The sequence below is a fragment of the Hemicordylus capensis genome, chromosome 3 (assembly GCF_027244095.1).
Source record: "Hemicordylus capensis ecotype Gifberg chromosome 3, rHemCap1.1.pri, whole genome shotgun sequence".
NCBI classification, from domain to species: Eukaryota; Metazoa; Chordata; class Lepidosauria; order Squamata; family Cordylidae; genus Hemicordylus; species Hemicordylus capensis.
The window spans coordinates 185,457,127-185,478,471 of NC_069659.1; the positions used below are offsets into that span (position 1 = coordinate 185,457,127).

Sequence of the window (21,345 nt, forward strand, 5' to 3'; positions counted from 1 at the left end):
TATGGTATATGTTTGGTTTTTTAACATGTAAACTGTGCTGGGAGCCATGTGCTGAATTGAAGAGCTTGAATAAAAAAGTAAATATTGGAGTAAAGGTTTTAAATCTCCTAGCCCTTGCTGTCTGTTGTTAGCTGTATGCATTCTGTATTGATTCTACAGCTACTTAAGTCTGCTGTTAGGTCAGACATCCCATCAACTCTCTGCCCGACAAGCAGGTTACAGCATCCAAAAGAGCATACCGGCAAGCCACACCCTCAAACCAACATGCTCTAACCCCACCCTCATGCTTTCCAAAAGTACAGCATTTGTCTGAAGAGACACGCACTGTAATTGCGGAGAGATCCTCTCTGTAATCGGGAACACTGTACTTGAGTACAGCAGCCATGTTTACCACAGTGCATGAACAGAGCTCGTGTCTGAATCAAGTTCTCCCTTAATTTTGAAAAATAATGAACACAATTTCCGGTATCTGGGGTTTCAGTTTTGCATTATGATAGACTCTGACAGAGGACAACAGGCATATTCTCTGGGTAACTAAGCAGCTAAAGAAACTGTATTAACACTTTCTACAGACTAACTTCTAAGCATATTTTGCCCTGCAACATTGTCCTGGGCAGCAAATTATACTTTCTAGGATGATCCTGGAAGAGTGAAAGAAAGACCAACCAGCCAGTGGGAGAAAAAGCAAGAACTTGTGTAAACAATGAGTGGTGGAGATAGGGAGTTTAAGAATGTAGGAGTTGGGGGGGGGAGGGGGCAGTCTATACAGGGGAATTGGGGCTGTCACCTTTCCCTCCCTAGTATGGGATAGTATCTTTACAAGTTTAATGAATAGCAACACAAAAGTAGCAGGTACAGCTTCTCTATCACCAAATCTCTATGCTTTGGAAAGCAGCAGCTGTTACATTATCACACAGAAGAATTCTACCATAGACAGCATCATACAGGACCTAAAAAGAAGATGGGTTGCCAACTTATTTCTCTGTCTTGCTCCTGCATCTTTAACAGCAACCTGACACATACACAAATTAAGCAAGTGCTGTTTTACCCAGTAATGAATTAGTAAAGTATAATCTGATTACATATCTTTAGGCCAGGTTGCTGGGAAAAAGCATATGAGGAAGACTGGAATGGTGGAAAATGAAGGTCACAAATCTTTATGCAAGAGAACTTTAAAATTTGGAAGATTTTGGATGAGAAAGGCCTGGGGGGCAAGCGGGGGGAGACAGCACTGCCAAACCTGGGAGAACTCCTAACGATAGTACAGCTTCTTCTGTCACTGCAGCAGTATAATCAGAAAATCCATTGTGGGTAAAGTTCTCACATCTGTGCATCTTCAGCAGCGTTCTTGAGGTCTCCGCTTAGAAAACCTGAGACTGACCTCAAAAAAACCCAAGGCCGATCAGGCACTGAGGTGAGGAAATTAATTTCAGACTACTTTAAAATAACATGCCACATCTAGAAAGTCAAAATCTTGAACTAGGCTGAATCCAGGTCACTGTGGCAGGGCTCCATTGTAGGTATGAATGGCTGTTGTAGTGGGCAGCAGTACCTGGGTTAGCTTAGTTTGCTTCCTCCTCTCCAACTGTGGCAGCAACTATGCCCTCCCCAAGGCAAAGGTATCAGAGGGGCTGAGGTGAAGCCCTAGCCAAGCCCCTTGCCTCACATTCCTTCACTCTCTCTTACTAGGAATGTCACAGCGTTATCTTTTGGTCTCTAGTCTACACAGAATGCAATCTCTCTCTTTTTTTTTTAAGTGATGGCCATTGAAGTTAATGGGACTTAGCAAAGACATTGTAGCAAAGACATTGCTCCACACACACACCCCAGGTAATGGGGGAGGAATCATCTACAGCCTGTTGTGATCAGTTTGCATGTTACTTTGCAGATAAAGTTGCTCATATCCATGCTGATTTGGACTCCAGAGCTTTGGCAGTTCTGGCAGATGCATCTCTGGTACCATCTGGTCCTATTGTGTTGGATTCTTTTCAGTTGGTGCAGTCTGAGGATGTGGACAAGATCCTGGGCAGTGTGTGGGCTACATCATGCACTCCTAACCCTTGCCCTTCATGGCTAATAAAAGCTGCCAGGGAGGGTACAGGCAGATGGTTGGAAACGATTATTAATTATTCATTAAGGGAGGACAGGATGCTATCATGCCTCAAGGAGGCGATGGTAAGACTATTATTTTAAAAAGCCCTCCCTTGATCCCTCCAACTCGGACAACTATAGACCTGTCTCTGACCTTCCCTTTTTGGGCAAGGTGATAGAGTGTGTGGTGGCATCCCAGCTGCAGAGGGTCTTGGATGATATGGATTATCTAGACCTTTTTCAATCTGGCTTCTGCCCCAGATATGGGACTGAAACTGCCTTGGTCGCTCTAGTGGATGACCTATGCTGACAACTAGACAGAGGAGAGTACATCCATGTTGGTTCTGCTGGACCTCTCAGAGGCATTCAATACCATCAAACACTGTATCCTTCTGGGTCGCCTCTCGAGTATGAGAGTTGGAGGTACTGAGTTGCAGTGGTTCTTGTCCTTTCTTGAGAGGAGGGTCCAGAAGGTGGTGCTGGGGGACTACTGCTCGGCCCCGTGGCCGTTGGCCTGTGGGGTCCCGCAGGGTTCGGTCTTGTCCCCCATGCTGTTTAACATCTACATGAAACCTCTGGGAGAGGTCATCTGGGGACTTGGACTGAGTTGTCAGCAATATGCAGATGACACTCAGCTCTCTCTCTCTCCTTGTCACCTGATCCTAAGGAGACTGGAGGCCGTGATGGGTTGGACGTGGGCTCATATAAACTGAGACTGGATCAGGACAAGACAGAGGTAATGTTGGTCAGTAGGTGAACCAGTTGGGGTGAGGAGATTCTACTGGTTCTAGACGGGGTTGCACTCCCCTTGAAGAAATATGCAGCTTGTGGGTATTTGCTGGACCCAGCTCTGCTTTTGGAAGCTCAGGTAGAGGTAGAGGCCAGGGGTTCCTTTGCACAGCTTCGGCTAGTGTGCCAGTTGCATCCCTTTCTCGAGAAGGCAGATCTGGTCACAGTTACCCATGTCTTAGTCAAATCACGGCTGGATTACTGTAACACGCTCTACATGGGGCTGCCCTTTAAGAATGTTCAGAAACTGCAGCTTGTGCAAAATGCAGCAGCTAGGATTTTATCTGGAGCTGCCTGCTGAGATCACGTTACATCCATTTTGAAAGAGCTGCCAGTTTGTTTCTGGGTCCAATTCAAGATGCTGGTTTTGACCTTTAAAGCCCTTAACGGTTTGGGCTCGGATACTCAAGGGACTGCCTGCTCTCAAGAGTTGTTGTCCACTTGACAAGGTCATCTGAAGGGGCTCTGCTCTGGGTGCCGACAATGAGGGAGGCTCGGCTGTCGTGCATGCAGGACAGGGCCCTCTTGGAGGAAATAGTCTACAGTAAAATCTATGAAATGCACTATCAGTTTTCTAGCTACATTCTATTTCTTGTTTAAGATTTGGGCCTAAACACAAATGCATGTAATGGCAGGTCAAAAGGTCCATTAGAGGATGAAAAAGTTACTTTGCGTGGAGGTGAAAAATGCTTTACTACTTCCTCTGTCCCGAACTGTCCCACAGCAGAGTTTTATCAGTGGAAAAATAAGCCTGTGTTTTGTTTAACAGCCATTAGGATCCTGGAGTTCTTAGAATTCAACATTAATGCTACTTGACAAACCTAACCTTAACTATAGGTCAATTCAAATTAATCTATAGTTCCCAAAACAGAGTAGTACAACCTTGTAAGGATGCACTAATATGGTCACCATTGGCAATTATACACATAATTTTACTCCACCACCAGAGAAACCAGTTTTAAGAAGCATTGGCAATCAAGTGTGCCTCTTTCGTAATATCATCAGGCTGCATCTGGTGCTGGGTTGCAATATTATTATTATTACCACCACTACTACTACTACTACTACTACTACATTTATATCCCGCTCTTCCTCCAAGGAGCCCAGAGTACTACATACTTAAGTTTCTCTTTCACAACAACCCTGTGAAGTAGGCTAGGCTGAGAGAGAAGTGACTGGCCCAGAGTCACCCAGCTAATATCATGGCTGAATGGGGATTTGAACTCAGGTCTCCCCGGTCCTACTCCAGCACTCTAACCACTACACCACACTGGCAATATCAGTTTCAAGCGTTTGAGGGGAGGGATTGTTACAAAATACACACATCCCTACACACATCAGGAACTGATAAGATATTTGGATTCTGTGAGCAAAAGAACTGTGGAAAATCAGAAGGCTTTGCAGTTCAGTTTTTACGCATGCACTTGGCTTTAAAAACAGCCTTTTAGTCACTGCAAAGGTCCTGAAATTAGCAATGCCATCATTAACACACCATTCACATCTTGACACCGTGTAAAGGTCAAGTTGTGCCACTGAGTCTGTGTCAACTCCTGGTGACCACAGAGCCCTGTGGTTTTCTTTGGCAGAATACAGGAGGGGTTTACCACTGCCATCTCCCGCACAGTATGACATGATGCCTTTCAGCATCTTCCTATATAACTGCTGTCTGATATAGGTGTTTCCCACAATCTGGGAAACATACCACTGGGGATTCGAACCAGCAACCTCTTGATCCCTAGGCTTGATCCCTGTGTAAAGTGTGCCGACAAGTTGATTTCGACTCCTAGCGCCCAGAGAGCTCTGTAGTTTTGTTTGGTAGAATACAGAAGGGGTTTACCATTGCCTCCTCCCGCGCAGTATGAGATGATGCCTTTCAGAATCTTCCTATATTGCTGCTGCCTGATAGAGTCCCAACGGGATTTGAACCGGCAACCTTTTGCTTGTTAGTCAAGCAATTCCCTGCTGCGCCACTTAAGGTGGTACTTCCTGTGTACCAAGGTATTTTTCAAACTCAAGTAGGCTGGAGGGCAGCATTCTCCCCTCATTCTCAGCAGATGCATCTTTAATTTATCACTAGAATGTCATGTAAACAACTAACCTCTACCTAACATCAATGCCATCTCAGTTTTAGGCTTGATCCTAACGTACAACGATAGAGAAAGCAATATAGAAAGCACGCAGCTGGCCAAATGTGACTGGGAAATATAGATCATAAATAAATAGGCCAGGGATTAAAATACTGCATATTCATAGAATATATTCCTGTCATAGAATCCTGGAACTATTGGGCTGTTAAAACACAATGACTATTAAAACACCAAGAACAGCTCCTAAATAAGTCACTGTTTGCTTGTTGAAAAACAAAGTTCTCAGGCCAGAACAACTTAGAGAAATGGCCCAGAGGGCCAAAGAGGCTTATAAATAAGGGGGCGGCTGCTGACGCCTGCAAAGGATGTATGGTCATGTCTCCTAAGTGGGGGCACTGCTGCTGGATTGGATAAGAGGGCTAAGTTGCCCACAGCACTGAGTAAATATCTGCAGCAAGGCCATGGAGGTAGTCAACTCCCACCGTTCTCTTTCCAAGACCTAGTGAGACTCGCTCACAGGCTGACTGGGCCAGCCCTCCCAGCCAGCACGATTGTCAAGAAGGTGAGACTTTCCTCCATACATAGTTACAAGGAAGTTAACTAGAAGCCTCCTCTGACCCCCACCCCACCCCCGGCCACTTGCCTGTGTCAGGCACTCACAGCTGGAGGAAACTCAGGATTCTGCATGGGTTCTCCACAGAAAGTCCTGCTGGCAATCTAACCCAGAATTTACTGATACGGTTCCTTACTTTCCACTGAGTCATGACTGACTGTCAATAAGGGGACTGTTGGCCATACTCCACCACAAGACAAAACCAAAATGGCAATAGCCCAGTTATACAAAACAAAACAAAAACACCCCTTTGCTACTCCGTTTTAGACATACCCTACAACATTTCAGCAATGGAAATACTCACATGCTTGTCACATCTCTACTGTGCCAAAGATCACTTCACAAGCCACACCCGTTCAACCATTGCACACTGGGCAGCATGCTGAGAAGTAGTTCCCTGAGTGGAAGATTTTATGTATTTATTTATTGTTACATTTCTATACCGCCTTTCGTTAAAAGACAACCCCAAGGCGGTTTACAAAAGTTAAAAAGACACAATAAAAAAGCAATAAAAACATCAAGCTAAAAAATATAAAAACATATTAAAAACAGGCATAAATGTTCCACTCACACAAGGGGAGAGCACTGATTCTTGCCAATTCCTCTTCTGACCTTTGCCCCACCCCCCAAAAACCCTGCTCTTGCTGTTCTCCCCACTGTCAGGGACATTTTCAGGGGCCACAAAAGTCATGAAATGAAAGAGGGGCCATCAGTGAAGACTGCCCCTTATGAGAGCAGAATGTCTTCTGTTCACAGAATTATTAATCAAAATGCTGTCCACCACTGAAGGCTTTTCAACTGCTTGCTTTATGATATATTACTCAATTATATCCCCTGCTAACTTGGCAAAGAGGCACCTTTTAACATTGTTAGCAGGGGGAGAGTAACTGGTCCTATCCACCCACAGCACAGTACCTCGAGTGACCATTGCCGGTGTGTATCTCATGTTTCTTTTTAGATTGTGAGCCCTTTGGGGACAGGGAGCCATCTTATTTATTTGTTATTTCTCTGTGTAAACCGCCCTGAGCCATTTTTGGAAGGGTGGTATAGAAATTGAATTAATAAACAACAACAACAACAAGAACAACGACAAGAACAACAACAACAACATTCATTTACTCTGTAAAGAGTAGGAGTTTAATATAATAATCCAGATTTTCTCCCTCCCCCACTGCTTCATTTGCTGTCAGCTGTGACCAGCTTGAACAGTCACATCCCTATCAGGGCAGCCAGTATGATTCAGCTAGACCAGAAATTCCAGTTTTTACACATTGCTGTCTAGCTTCCTTCAGGAGTTTGCCTGTCCTACCCTTGTGGTCAGATTACAGAGAGCCATGACTTTTAGCCTTTGCAAAACATCCAACCACATCATATACCTAGCTCTGTCCATACCTGTTGTTGCTTCATATTTAATCCTGTTCAATACCAATCGGATCCTGTCATATAAGAAATCCCATTTTCAAAAATGCCTTTCCAACATTCTTGCAAAAGTTACATGCCCAGTTGTTAACACAATTTAAATAAAAATTTATCACTACAGCACTTAACTTTAATAAATCATGATAACAGCAATGTTTCTTCAAACATGCAATAGTGAACTCACCCTGAATATACAAAACAGATACAAGGCTGTACAAAAGGAAACCATATCTTTCACAGAGAATCTTAACTTACTTTTCTGTGTTGCAAGTTGGAGTGTAAAATCCCTCCAGCTCACTCCCCTTGTGTCATAGATACTGGTGTAAGTTCTCTTTTGGCAGTATAAGCAGGAGCTTTGATAACTGCTTTGATCAGGCCCAAGGTTGTAACAACAGAGATATTATCTGTTAAGAGTCTTCTTTCCTTTCCTTACAATTTTGTACCTCTCAAAAGGGAACTTTTGGGGTTTTTTTGCTATGAGCAAAAAGCTTCCATTGAGGTTATTCTGAGAGGTCTATCTCAGGGGCGGAGCCACCATTGGGCGAAAAGGTTCAAAGAACCCAGGCCGCCCACCAATCAGGAGCCACGAGCGTGGCTCCAGACATGCCCCCGCATCTGATGTCAGAAGCGGGGGGCGGGGCCAGGGGCCACAGCAGCCACACACAGCTGCTGAAAGCAGCCTCGCCATGCTAATATCAGGCCGGCAGGAAGGATATCCCGCTGGGGGACTTACCCAGGACAGAGCTGCTGAGCTTGCCCACCGAAGCTACAATAGCCTCCCGCGCTCCAGAGCAGTAGTTCTAAAAATGCACACAGCACGCATCTCCACTAACTTTCATTCAGACCAACAAGCTCCCATCCCTGCTGCTGATGTCTTATAAGCGATCAAGGGCTAGGGGAACTTTGGCTGCAACACTTGAACAATTCTCAGTGGCAGCGCAAAACTGGAGTATATCCTCAGGGGTGGATTAAGCTTTTTCCAGCCCATAGTCAAAAACCACCCATTTACCTTAAAAAGATAAAAAGAAAAAAGTGCTTCTGCGCCATAGCTACGGAGAGAGAGGAAGGTTTCCTCTTTTACCTTTGAAAAGGACACAGCGCGGCGGGATGAGGGGAGGCGGCAAATGCCTTCTTCCCAGGGGACTGCATGGACTCTACTGTGCAGCCCATATTTGGCCTTCCACCAAGTGAGGAAAGCTATCCGTTGCCTGGCAATGGCCCCATATTGCTGACTAAGGAAGGGAAGTCCCGGGAGCAGCAGCAGCGGGGAGGCGGTGGGCAGCAACAGGGGAGTCGTCGTGTTTGCACACACAGCTGCTGCTGGGGCAGCGGCAGCAGCCACCAAAGGTGCAGAAAGGCGTCGTCTGTTCAGGCAAGCTGCCTCTCTCTGTTCAGCTGAGGAGGCTGGAAAACGAGCTGGAGCGGCAACAGAAGAGCAGCAGCAGCCTGCAGGGTGGTGGTCTCCTCGGGAGAAGCAGACTGGCATGGCTCGGGAGTTAGGGTGAGCGAGTGGCGGAGGGATGCTTAGCCAGACATACGGAACAGGGGGGAGTGGGGAGGGCAGAGAGAGGCAAGCAGGCTCCTTTCTAAACGGGGCTGCATGGGGAGACCACACCCCCTCATCTGATGTCAGACGTGGGGCGTGGCTAGCCAGGCATGTCTGACATCAGAAGCAGGGGGCAGGGCCAGCGGGCCGCGGTGGCGGCTGCACACAGGCCGCCGCCAGCCTAGCTCCGCTCCTGGTCTATCTGCAGTTGCCACCAGCTTGGCTGCTTAGGGATGGTCCTTCTCTGTTGCAAGTGTTCTGGCCATAGAGAACAATGGGAAAACTTAAAACACCCCATTGTCCCCCATAGGTAGCCCCTAGGGACACTAAAGTGGGTTGGGTGGTAGGGCATGATGGATGCTACCTACCACCCAACCAACTAAAAGAAAAAGAAAAAGAAAAAATCGGCAAGTGTAAACCATTTTTTAACCTTTCCCCAAACCCCCCACAGGACCCTTCATTTTTTTTTTAAACCTTGTTTAAAATTTGTTAAACATTGCCCATTTGCCCATTTCTTTTGTGGGTTGGTTGGATGGTAGGTGGAACCCACCATACCCTATCACACAACCCACTTTGGTGTCCCTAGGAGCTACCCACTGGGAACAATGGGGTGTTTCAAGTTTCCCCATTTGTTCCCTATGGCCAGAACAAGTGGCACTCACAAGTTTTGCATTGCAATTTGCAACCCTGCCTTGAAAAACACAGCAGAAGCACAAAGTAAAGAGGAATCTGTCCCTCCCAACCCAGAACACACATTTCAAACAGTCCAAAAATGGCCAAAAAAGAATCGCTGACCCAGAATCCAGTGCCTGTGCTTCAGTAAAATCATTGGCACAAGTTGCTCTCTCTCACATAATTATGATTCCTTATGTTATTTCCTATCACTGCCACAGCAGAACCCTTAGCAGCAAGCATAGCCATAAGCTCAACTAGAGCAACTTCAGCCACATTTTGACTGAGTACACCTGCAATGCTGATTACAGAGCAGACCAGAGCAAGTGAGTGAAGCACAAGTCAATTTCAAGGCCAGACATGGAGCTCATCACAGCAATTACCCCAAGAAATACAGGTGAAACTCGGAAAATTAGAATATCGTGCAAAAGTCCATTAATTTCAGTAATGCAAATTAAAAGGTGAAACTGATATATGAGACAGACGCAGTACATGCAAAGCGAGATAAGTCAAGCCCTAATTTGTTATAATTGTGATGATCATGGCGTACAGCTCATGAAAACCCCAAATCCACAATCCCAGAAAATTAGAATATTACATGGAACCAAGAAGACAAGGATTGTAGAATAGAACAATATCAGACCTCTGAAAAGTATACAGTGTACTGTGCTTGATTGGCCAGCAAACTCGCCTGACCTGACCCCATAGAGAATCTATCGGGCATTGCCGAGAGAAGGATGAGAGACATGAGACCAAACAATGCAGAAGAGCTGAAGGCCGCTAATGAAGCATCCTGGTCTTCCATAATACCTCATCAGTGCCACAGGCTGATAGCATCCATGCCACGCCGCATTGAGGCAGTAATTGCTGCAAAAGGGGCCCAAACCAAGTACTGAATACATATGCATGCTTATACTTTTCAGAGGTCCGATATTGTTCTATTCTACAATCCTTGTCTTCTTGGTTCCATGTAATATTCTAATTTTCTGAGATTGTGGATTTGGGGTTTTCATGAGCTGTACGCCATGATCATCACAATTATAACAAATTAAGGCTTGACTTATCTCGCTTTGCATGTAATGCATCTGTCTCATATATCAGTTTCACCTTTTAATTTGCATTACTGAAATTAATGAACTTTTGCACGATATTCTAATTTTCCGAGTTTCACCTGTATTATACACACAGCTGCCACTGTCTATTTCTCACCACAACACTATTCTCACAAACAAAACAAACCACAACTCAAGGGAGGAAGGCACCCAGGTTCTGCCTTTGTCAATCTGAGATCTAACAAAATGAGGTAGTAATAGTAGCAATAGCACAGCATATTATACTCAGTGCTGAGAAAACCACAAAATCAAACCTACCTTCCTTCTTCCTCTCCTGAAGTATCATCGTCAAGGGCGGCAAACTGTAAGGGCTCTCTCTGCCTCCAAGTCCCTTTGAATACATTTTAAAATGCCCTCCTTTTGGGCTCCCCTTCCCCCCAGCCAATGGGGGCACAGTTGCCCATAACAACCAGTGTTGCTTCTAAGGCATGTGCACATGCTTGTACTCACACATTTTTTAATGTTCACTCAGTTAATTTTAGATCCCACTCAGGTGGAATCAGGAAGGCCCCACTCTGAATGCATGTGTGCTAGCACTGCCTTGATTCTGTCACCCAGAACAAAACTCATTCCGCAAACAGATGAAAAGAATTAGAGAGAACACCGATGACAACACTTGATTTGTATGATAAACCAACCAATCAGCAAGGAGATTGCAAGCCAGTGCCACAAAACCAATCAGCAAGATAAAAACAGGCCTCCAATATGATGCTTGAAACGTCTTGAATCGAAATGGGGTTGTTCTGCTTCGAGCTCAAAACAGGCCCTTTATTTAAAGCTCAAAATGACCTGTTTCAAAGTCAAAAACATTTTGCACATCCCTACAGTATTTAAAGCTCCTATACAATGCAATTGATGTGGATCCTTGAGTCACACTCCATATAAATTTTGCACCAAGATTTGGAACACCTTATGTGCTTTTTGCATCTTTGAATAGTGTATCAAGAGTCCAAACACTTTCTGTTAGATATGGATGTCAGCAACTTTTCCCTTGGTCATTGAGAAAAAGGAACATTCTCCAGGTAGATTTGTCCAGAGAGGGAGCTTTTTCACTGCATATGCTAACTGAAAACTCAACTTAAAAGGTGAACTTTGCTCATTAAGGTGAGTGCACCACATGGCCAGAAATACTATAAGGACAACAACATTTATATATGGGTTTTCAACAAAAGTTTCCAAAGCGGTTTACGTAGAGAAAAACAATCAAACCAAAAGGGATCCATGTCCCCAAAGGGCTCACAATCTAAAAATAGATGTAAGATACACACCAGCAGCAGTCACTGGAGGTACTGTGCTGGGGGTGGATAGGACCCCTTACTCTCCCCCTGCTATATAAAGAGAATCACCACATTAAGGTGCCTCTTGGCCCAGTTAAGTAGACACATCTAATCTAAGTAAAGATGTCAGTCACTGGAAGGATGTTTCCAGCAGCCTTGGAGAGCAGCCACAGAATACACTTCCAAGAGCAGAATTTTAATAATGAAGCTGCAACTGTCTATTAAGAAATCTTGCAGGTGGAAATTGCACACCTCAACACATACACATATTCAATGAAACCTATTCTCATCTGCTCTTGCTTACTCCCCACTCAAAAGAGAGTCAAAATGCTAAGTCATCCACTATCATTCAGGGTCTTTTATGGAACTGTGAAATAGCAATACCATAATTGCATGACTCAAGCTCAAAACAAAACAAAGCCCTCAGCCAAACATCATGAAGAATAGTCTGATCATTAAAGGTTGGAATGCTGCAATTCTACACAGAGTTTTGAGAGTTTAATTAAACCAAGAGAAGTAAAACTGATGAAACCATACGTATGATCATAACCAAAAAGTATTGGGAACACTTTCAAGACCAAAGGTCACTGACTGGAAGATTTAGTTTTATTCTAACCTTCAATGTCTGCCAGAGAGGCTCCACAGAAGAATAGTACCCTGTTGCTAATGCTCTACTTTCTTTATAGCAAAGAACAAAAGAAAAACAAAACAAACAAACAAACCCAACCAGGCAGGTGACGCACTTATGCCTTATTCAGATGCACTTCAGAAGCAAAGCAATGAATGCAAAATGCTTAGCAAATGAGAACACAAGTAAAGCACTTCTCCACTTTTAGTACTATTTGGGTCCCACATAAATTTTATAAGGAACAGAAAACAAACAAAACTAAAAAACAAAAAACAGCTGGAGAGCCACATGGATAGAAAATCACATCAAGTAGATAACCAATGTAGTGCTGAGGCAAGGTCCCATCTCTCAAAGCTGAACTAGGACTCAACAGTACTCTTATCAGTTTGCGGCACTGGTTGGTTCTAGAAGAAACATCCACTTGCTTAAAAAGAGAAAATGGGGGGAGGGGGAGACACTGAACAGAACAGAAACAAAATGAGGGGATGCCTAAAATGAGCCAGTGTGGTATAGTGGTTAGAATGCTGGACTAGGACCGGGGAGACCAGAGTTCAAATCCCCATTCAGCCATGAAACTAGCTGGGTGACTCTGGGCCAGTCGCTTCTCTCCCAGCCTAGCCTACTTCACAGGGTTGTTGTGAAATAGAAACCTAAGTATGTAGTACACCACTCTAGGCTCCTTGGAGGAAGAGCGAGATATAAATGTAATTGTAATAATAATAATAATAATAATCCTTTTAAATGTCCAACATGTTTCAGATTGTTCCTTTTACAGAGGATCTTATTGATCCTTGAAACAAGTGAAATACATCTAAATAAGGCAGAATAATTCTTTAGAAGTATATTTGTTTCATTCTCTTGAATCAACTTGGCTGTTGATACTCTGTTCTATTATGAAGAGCGGTGAAATAAATCATCCAAGTGAGAGTTCTAAACCAGGATGAAATCAAAACAGGAACCAGACTGTTCTCAAAGCTTGGGGGTGATTCTGGATGCCCGTGTGGCTTCCATGGCCAGAAGTGCCTATGCCCAGCTTTGGCTGTTGCGCCAACCATGCCATTTCACAGAAACTGGTCATGATAACTTATACTTTGGTCACACTGAGACATGACTACTGTAACATGTTATGTGGGTCTGTCCTTGGAAAGTATCCCGAAGCTTCAGCTAGTCCAGAATGAGGCAATTAGGCTATTATGGAGGAATCAGGTGACTTCCTTGCATCTTCACTGGCTCTTAATTTGCTTCTGCACACAATTCAATGTGCTGGTGCATACCTTTAAAGATCTAAATGGCTTAGCAACATGTTATCTTAAAGGCTCCCTCCTCCTATATGAACCTGCCCAGACACTGAGATCATCAGCTGGGTATTGGCTCCAGTCCTGTCACTATTGTAGACTTGACTAACAAGAATCTGCAATAGAGCCTTTTCAGTGGTAACACCTAGGTTGTGGAATCCCTTTTCCATATAAGTCTGAGGCCCTTACTGGCCTTGTCCCAGCACCTAACAAAAACCGTTTTGTTTGGACAGACTTTTGCCTGTTGAAGTCTCTGAGGTGAACTGATGGACATTCTTTTCCTCCTTATGGTTGGTTCTACTGTGTGCTTTATTAATCATACTGTTTTAAAATCGTATTTTAACAAATGTTTGTTTTTACTGACTATACACTACTTTCAGCATTGCTGTGGAAAATCAATAGAAAAAATTAAACAAGTTCAATAATTTAATTAATAAAATTGAAATTAGGTTGGTCTTCTGAAGGCTAGGCCACATTAACATCAAGTAACATCAAGCCTATTTTGAGACTCAGTTGTCTTCAGTTAAGGTTCTTGCTTCAATAAAAGTAGTGACAGCAGTAAGGACTACAAGTTAAGGTGCAGGTTTATCAAGGGATCATGTCCCTCTGTTAAAAATCACAGCAGTGAATGTTGGGCAGTCAGGATAATGTTTATCATACCAAGGGCTACTTATAAATGCAGGAAGGTGTTGTTTTTAGTTCGAGATGATAGATAACAGTCTGATTTTATTTTTTAAAATTAAACTCAAAAAATAAGTTGGCCAGCAAGTTGTTACAGAATACTTTACAGGTAAGCATTTATCTACAGGAAATAAGTAAAGTATTAAGAAACAACAGTGCAATCCATAGAGCTGAGACCTGGCTAGCTCCCCTTCTTAACTGATTAAGAGATCTTTTCATCTCAGACCTGCACACTTTCACCAAAGTTGGTACAGTGAGGGACCTGTTTTGTAAAAGGTTGCCAAGCTTCAGCTGGGAGAGTTTTTAAATGCTTGCAAGCAATGAAAGAAGGAACTGCACTTCCTGCACTACTTTTGCATCGGTCTCTTTGCCCACCATTCTCCCCATCTGCTGTAGGAAGCAGGACTTTAGTTCTTCCCTGTAGCAGACATGAGAAGAGATTAACAAAGGGAGGAACAAGGCATGAGATGCAGCAGGGACACTACTCACTGCCTCAGAACTTTTAGAGAAACAGACAGGATTTCTGGGTCAACATCTGGCAACTTTAGGTTGCAGTCCTTATTTGCATTCCTCATTATTTGGATTTTGCATGGAACTGTATGTACCTGATATCAATTAGAATCAAATGTACATACCCATAGGCATGCAATTTGCCCTGTCACCCCTGCTAACCGGGCAAAGAGGCACCTTTTACCGTGGTGATTCTCTTTATTTAGCATGGAGAGAGCAACTGGCCCTATTCATCCCCAGTGACTGTTGCTGGTGTCTATCTTATGTTTCTTTTTAGACTGTGAGCCCTTCGGGGACAGGGATCCATTTTATTTGTTTGTTATTTCTCTGTGTAAACCGCCCTGAGCCATTTATGGAAGGGCGGTATAGAAATCGAATTTATCCTGCTTTCCACTGAGTCTGACCTTCAGTGAAAAACTTCAAATATGAAATTGAAAAGGCAATAATATGGATAAGAAAAGATCTCAAGGTCTTCTTAGGAGACTGTTGCACAATGGCCCCTATGAGAAAAATTAAACAGGAGCAATATCGTGGTTCATCTGTTCCGCTTCTAGTGGTCTAACTGACAGGAAGCAGACGTGCAGCTATGAAGTACAAGTGACAAGTGTTTCCTGCCTCCACTGCTGCATCTTTCTTTCACATTTGCTGTAAAACAGTTCATTAGTGCCACAGTACACCTCTCAGAGAAAAGTCAGTTAAAAGCTGCAACATTATGCTAAAAAAAGAATTGAGATGAGGGGAGCCAATACTCATACTGAAAGCAAAGTAGAAACAGAGCAAGCGCAGTAAGTAAAATATTCTTTGAACAAAGGTATATGGCAAGAATTCACAAACACTACAATACCAAGTAATTACCACATGCTCTAGTTTAACGTACATCTTCTTGCTACCAAAGTTTTGCTGTGGGACCTTTTAAACTCATGACACATCACATGCTCATCCTCATGAGAACTGTACAATAGCAACTTACTCAGTTCTTTTAAGAGAGAGTCAGCACTAACACTTTTGAATGAAGAGGTATTTTGCAGTTAGACAAGCATCTGTTGTCAACTATAGCATCCACTGTTCTGTCACCAAACTTGCACAAAATGTACCAAAGGACAAATCACAAAACAGGAAGTAGCAAACAGACAAAACAATGCATGATCTGGATGTCTGACCATTCTGAGTTCAACTGGGCAACCTAACCTTTGCTGTACAACCCAGCATGGTTCATTCAGGTATAACTGGTGTAACCCAATGAAATTTATCAGCTGCACACTTGAAAGAGAAAAAAGGTTATACAGTATTGGCAAAAGGCTACACTAACTATATACACACCTCCAGGATTGTACCAACAGACTTTGCTGCAAACTCTAAAACGTTCAGTATTTCCCTTAAACTGCAGGTCTGAGATGATGCACAGAGGACACAGGATGTCAAGTAGTCAATACTGACAGGCACATTCCCAACTAAGCTGGATATGGCACTCTTAAATATCCACTGGTGGATGTTTAGATACACAAAGTTACCAGAAACAAAAAAAGAAGACAAGGGGTATATGAAAATAAAATAATGCCCAGAAAATCCTGTGATAATCTAGCCAATCATATTCATAGATTCTCACTGATGAGGCAGAATTTTCTCTCTGTGTGTGTACAGAGAAAATACTGCCTCATCATCGAGAATCTATGAATATGATTCGCTAGATGATATATCAATAGCTATTCCCAAAGTATGGGCTTACTAATTTCAAAGAGTAAGCCCATACTTCTTCCCCAAACATCTATGCAATGCATAAATGTTTCTTAGTATGTGGGAGCAGAAAATATGAAAATACAAGAATAACTCTTAGAAAATTAATATTTTTAGTCCATGTCATTTTCCTACTATAAAAAATATTTTATTTCAAGGATTCCTTAAAGCATTGAAAAATTACATATCTTTAAAAGGCAAATACACATACAGTTTCAGACCTGAACAGCTCACAGGAGCCAGGGCAAGATAGTTGCCAGTCATCATGGTTCAGTGCCAAATGTAACCCAACAGGTGACTGGAATTAGGATGAGGAGAAATGTCAGTTATTTATTACATTTTTATACTGCCCATCCAAAGACTCTGGGCCATTCAAAACAAAACAAAAATTGACCAACATTTAAAACAAGCAGCTTAAAACAATAAAAACAAATTTTAAAACAGTTTAAAACCATTAAAAACATAATCATTTAAAAGCAATTTAAAGACCCTGGAAGGCCAGAACAAACAAATAAGTTTTAAGAAACCATGTGTCTGTGTTCAAACACCATAGCCACACACTAAGTTAGCAGCAAACAGCTAGCCAACAAGCCAACATCTAAAAGCCTCTATAAATTGTGGAGGATGAAGATGTCTACAGTTAAAGGAACTGAAACTGCCTTGAGAAGCCCGTTAGAATGTACTTCTCAGCACACTATGCATCAGCTGTAACACAGACAGTTTGTACTTTAGGAATCAATACCAAATTCCATGCTCACTCTAAGCAAGAGCGTTATGCCTCCAAGACTAGAATTTCCTGTTCTATGCTGTGACCTGAAATTGCCAACAAATTATAAACCCAAAGTAAATCTTACATACATATTTCATTTGTCTAGTTTATTATTCAGACTGCAAAATGTGTTTCATTACAGAATTAGGAATATTTAGGTATGAACTTGGTAACTGATAGAAAGGACACCAGAAGCAACAACTGGATATAAGATGTATAGTTATGGGAAGGGGCAGGATGTTATGGAGGGTGTTGATATGCTGCTTTTGGCTCATATAATGTCCTGTGCAGAAATCAGAAATTTTGGTTTCTGATTTTTCAGACAGTATAGTTCATGCACTTTTGATCATGAATGTTGTGGTCAATTAACAAATACATAACCTGTTCTATGAAACCTACATTAAGAATAATACACATTATTATTATTATTATTATTATTTTAAAAACTTCTCTGCTGCACTACAGTAGTGTTTCTAGGATGATTCACTAAAGTAAAAAAACAGCATAATGCGAGGCTTGACAAATCCCAGACATCAGGGAGCCATGGCAGCTAAAGATTTAACCACTAGGATATTCAGGCATAGCTATTTAATAAAACATTCATTTGTCCCAGGCTAGTTTCTGTTTTGTCATTTATAAAGGGGATAAAGAGAAGCCCATTTATCTCCCTCTCCGCTCCACAATGTCCATCACCATCTCTGGTAATTTTGACAAGTTTCTGGCTCCTAAATGTTTAGGCTAGCTCCTAGATCCAAATAAGATGTGTCAAGGCCTGTCATAATTTTTACCTCTCGGAAGCTTCAACTAGTCCAGAATGCAGGGGCCCGCCTCCTCATGGGTGGCTGTAGATTTGATAGTGTCACACCACTTTTACAGTCGCTGCACTGGTTGCCTGTTCACTTCCGGGTCCAATTCAAAGTGCTGGTTCTCACTTACAAAACCCTTATGGGCTTAGCACCTGAATACCTCCAGGATCGCCTCTATCGGCAAGTTGTATCCCATCCTGTGAGGTCTTCTCAGCTGGCCCTCCTTAGTGTCCCGGGCCCTGGTGTAGTGCGTGTTGCCTGGACCCATAGGACCTTCTCTGTGGCCGCCCCTCTTCGATGGAACACTCCCCCCCCACCAATTTGTTCAGCCCCCTCCCTGGCTGCTTTTAAGGCCCTTCTTAAGACCCACCTGTTTTGCCAGGTGTTTGCCCTTTAATAATTTTTTTTGATTGATTGTTGTTGGTATCTCTGTTGTTCACCACCTAGAGTCTTTGGAGGAGGCAGTATATAATAAGTTTCAACAAATAAATAATTAATGTTGTAAAACTAATAATAATAATAATAATAATAATAATAATAATAATAATAATAATAATAATTCGATTTCTATACCGCCCTTCTAAAAATGGCTCAGGGTGGTTTACAAAGAGAAATAACAAACAAATAAGATGGCTCCCTGTCCCCAAAGGGCTCACATTCTAAAAAGAAACATAAGACACACACCAGCAACAGTCACTGGAAGTACTGTGCTGCGGGTGGATAGGGCCAATTACTCTCCCCCTGCTAAATAAAGAGAATCACCATGGTAAAAGGTACCTCTTTGCCCAGTCAGCAGATTAAAAGCTGCAGTTAAAACCATTTAAAAGGCCTGCAAGAATAACTTGTGTAGCAGATTAAAGCCTTTGTCTCAGAGCAAGCTCACATGAGGAAAAGAAATGCTGAATCATTCCTGCTGAGCTACCTGGCTAGGCTTTTCCTAAAACTATTCTGTATTATTGGTAGGTTCAAAATGCTGCCACCACCTCCCCTCTTATCAACAGAACTTGAACCTCCCTGGGCTTGGGGTGGAATCCCAGAGAAAACTCTCTTTATTTTGCTATTGGATAAGTACAAAAATCTTCCATGTGCAAGCCTACACGTGGTGAGCGGATAGTTTCTGACCATTTGATGACATGTTCGCACCAGAGAAACCCCCCCCTTCAGGGACCCCCTTGTCCTGAGTTAAAAACCAACTCGGAGAAGCTTGTAAAAAGAAAAGAAATTTAAAAGCTTAGTTTTATTCAATTACTACAGACTGCTTCTGTCTGAGGCTTTCTCTGCGTTAAATACAGTTAAGAATACTTAGTAAGATTACAAAAATAGAATAAAAGCGAACATCAATGTCTTAATGCCTGCTTAAATGTTTATAGATTCTTTTGGAACACCCTAGGTAGGGTGGGTGTAGGCTAGTGTTTCTTATTTTAATTATGTTACAGGTAAACAGTAATAGAACAGTATCAGGAATATGCAAAAGCACACACCCCAAAGGAATATAACATCCTTAACGCAAAATATGACTAAAACCTTTCCCTAAACTAAAACTTCCCGAAGCCATAAGCAGTGGTCCCTCTAATTTTTGCACCTCTTTGTGGAATGAGTTTTGTCTGGGCGACAGTATCAAGGCACTGTGTGCGCACATGCATTCAGAGTGGGGCCTTCCTAATTCTACCTGAGCAGGATCTAAAATTAACTGAGCAGACATCAGAAAAATTGTGAGTGCCTTAGAGGAAACAGTGGCCATAAGCCCTGGTTCCTTTCCTTGAACTCACAAAACACCTGATGAGAATTCAAGCTTCCTGCCCTCCTGTCTTTCAAGGATCTGCAGGGTTATTCTCCTGCAGCCAACCTCCATAGCCACATGTCCTTCTCAGTACCTCCAGCCTAGCTTCTTCTAACAAAGAACTCCCTTCTTCATGGCAACAGCTCTCTAGGTTTCACCCACCTGGTGTGCTGATTGCCTGGAGTTCACCAGCCTGTCAGTCAAGACAGGGTTCACTTCCGGTTAACTCTTTAGAGGGAGGGGAGCCTGGTCACTACAACCTGTCACCAAGAAGACAACAGCAGCAAGGGCACATAAGTATCCATTGTATGATCTTAAATGTAATAAAAAGCTGCAGGCTTGACAACTATCTGTTTAACGTGGACCAAGTTTTGGATGTCAGTAGGGCAGCTGCCAATCTCTTCCTTCGCTTTTGCTTCCCCGAGGCAGGCTACATCCAGGGCTGCAGCTATAACTTAACAAGAGGACGACGAAAGTCTCTGGGCCGATGAGGTGGCTGGGGAACAGCCATTCTTCACTCTCCCCTTCTGCCTCTGACTCTGTGGCAAGCTGGTTCCTGACTGGAGAGATGTGTGTGATATTATCTGTACAGGAGCGAGAAAATGGCATGCCAAGAACGTTTTGTTTTTCATCATGTCCATATAGTAGTTCTGCAGCAAGGACATCGGCATGGGGCAGAGAAGGCAGCAGCAGAGGGCCCATCTTTACTTCTTGTCCCAAGGACCACTTCAACCTTGCTATACCCCATCTTATGGGTCTCCAGACTCATATGTGGTCTTATACGATAGGTGGGCAATTTTGGCCCTCTAGCTGTTGTTGAACTACAACTTCCATCCTCCCCAGCCACAATTTATTGTGGCTGGGGATTTGGGAATTGTAGTTCAACAATAGCTGGATGGCCAAGATTGCCCACCCCTGTCGTATATCACTTGGATCTCCCCACAGTATGGTTCATGCCAACACTGAACACAATAAGTTCAGGCATTTCTTCTTTATCTTGTTTATACTTTTAACATGTAAAATGCTTATTTTTGATTAGAAGCAATTAAATACATGAGGCTTAGATTGCCTTTGAGCCCCTCGCATTATATATGTGTACTGTATATTATAGTTGTATATATTCACACTGTTAATATGAAATTTAAAAATGGGAGAAAAGCATCTAAAGTAAATGAGAATTCTGGCAGAGGTAGATTTAGCATATACTGATTGAAACCAGAAACGCTTTAAGCCCCTGTGTGAAAAGGACATTCCTTAGCGTCACTCACTGTGACAAAACCTGAGGATTCAATCTAGTTGTCAAAAACGAAGAAAACATATACAAAGACGTAAGTGTGTTTTTTAAACTCTTCTTAAAACTGTAACACATCAACTAATATTTTCTAGTACTTAGAGCAAGATTCTTCACTGCAAACCCCAGGAAACAGTGGCGGCTCCTACTGACCCTAAGCATAGCTTAGGGATGTGCATGAACTGCAGTTCAAGTACTTTTTGGGAAACTCAAATGGGAACTTTAAGAAAAAGGAGAGCAGGTCC

General features: G+C 42.8%; 1 protein-coding gene across 6 annotated transcripts in view; it reads right to left on the reverse strand.

The window, feature by feature from the left end:
- ELF1 (E74 like ETS transcription factor 1) overlaps positions 1-21,345 on the reverse strand; it is a 98,714-nt gene that overhangs the window by 39,028 nt on the left and 38,341 nt on the right. Inside the window, exon 1 of one of the 6 annotated variants that reach the window (XM_053307409.1) lies at positions 5,885-5,968. The exons of the other annotated variants lie outside the window; for them this stretch is intronic. The gene's annotated coding sequence lies outside the window, so the exon portion shown is untranslated. Of the gene's footprint in view, positions 1-5,884; positions 5,969-21,345 lie in introns of those variants that run through there. 6 annotated transcript variants of the gene reach the window in all.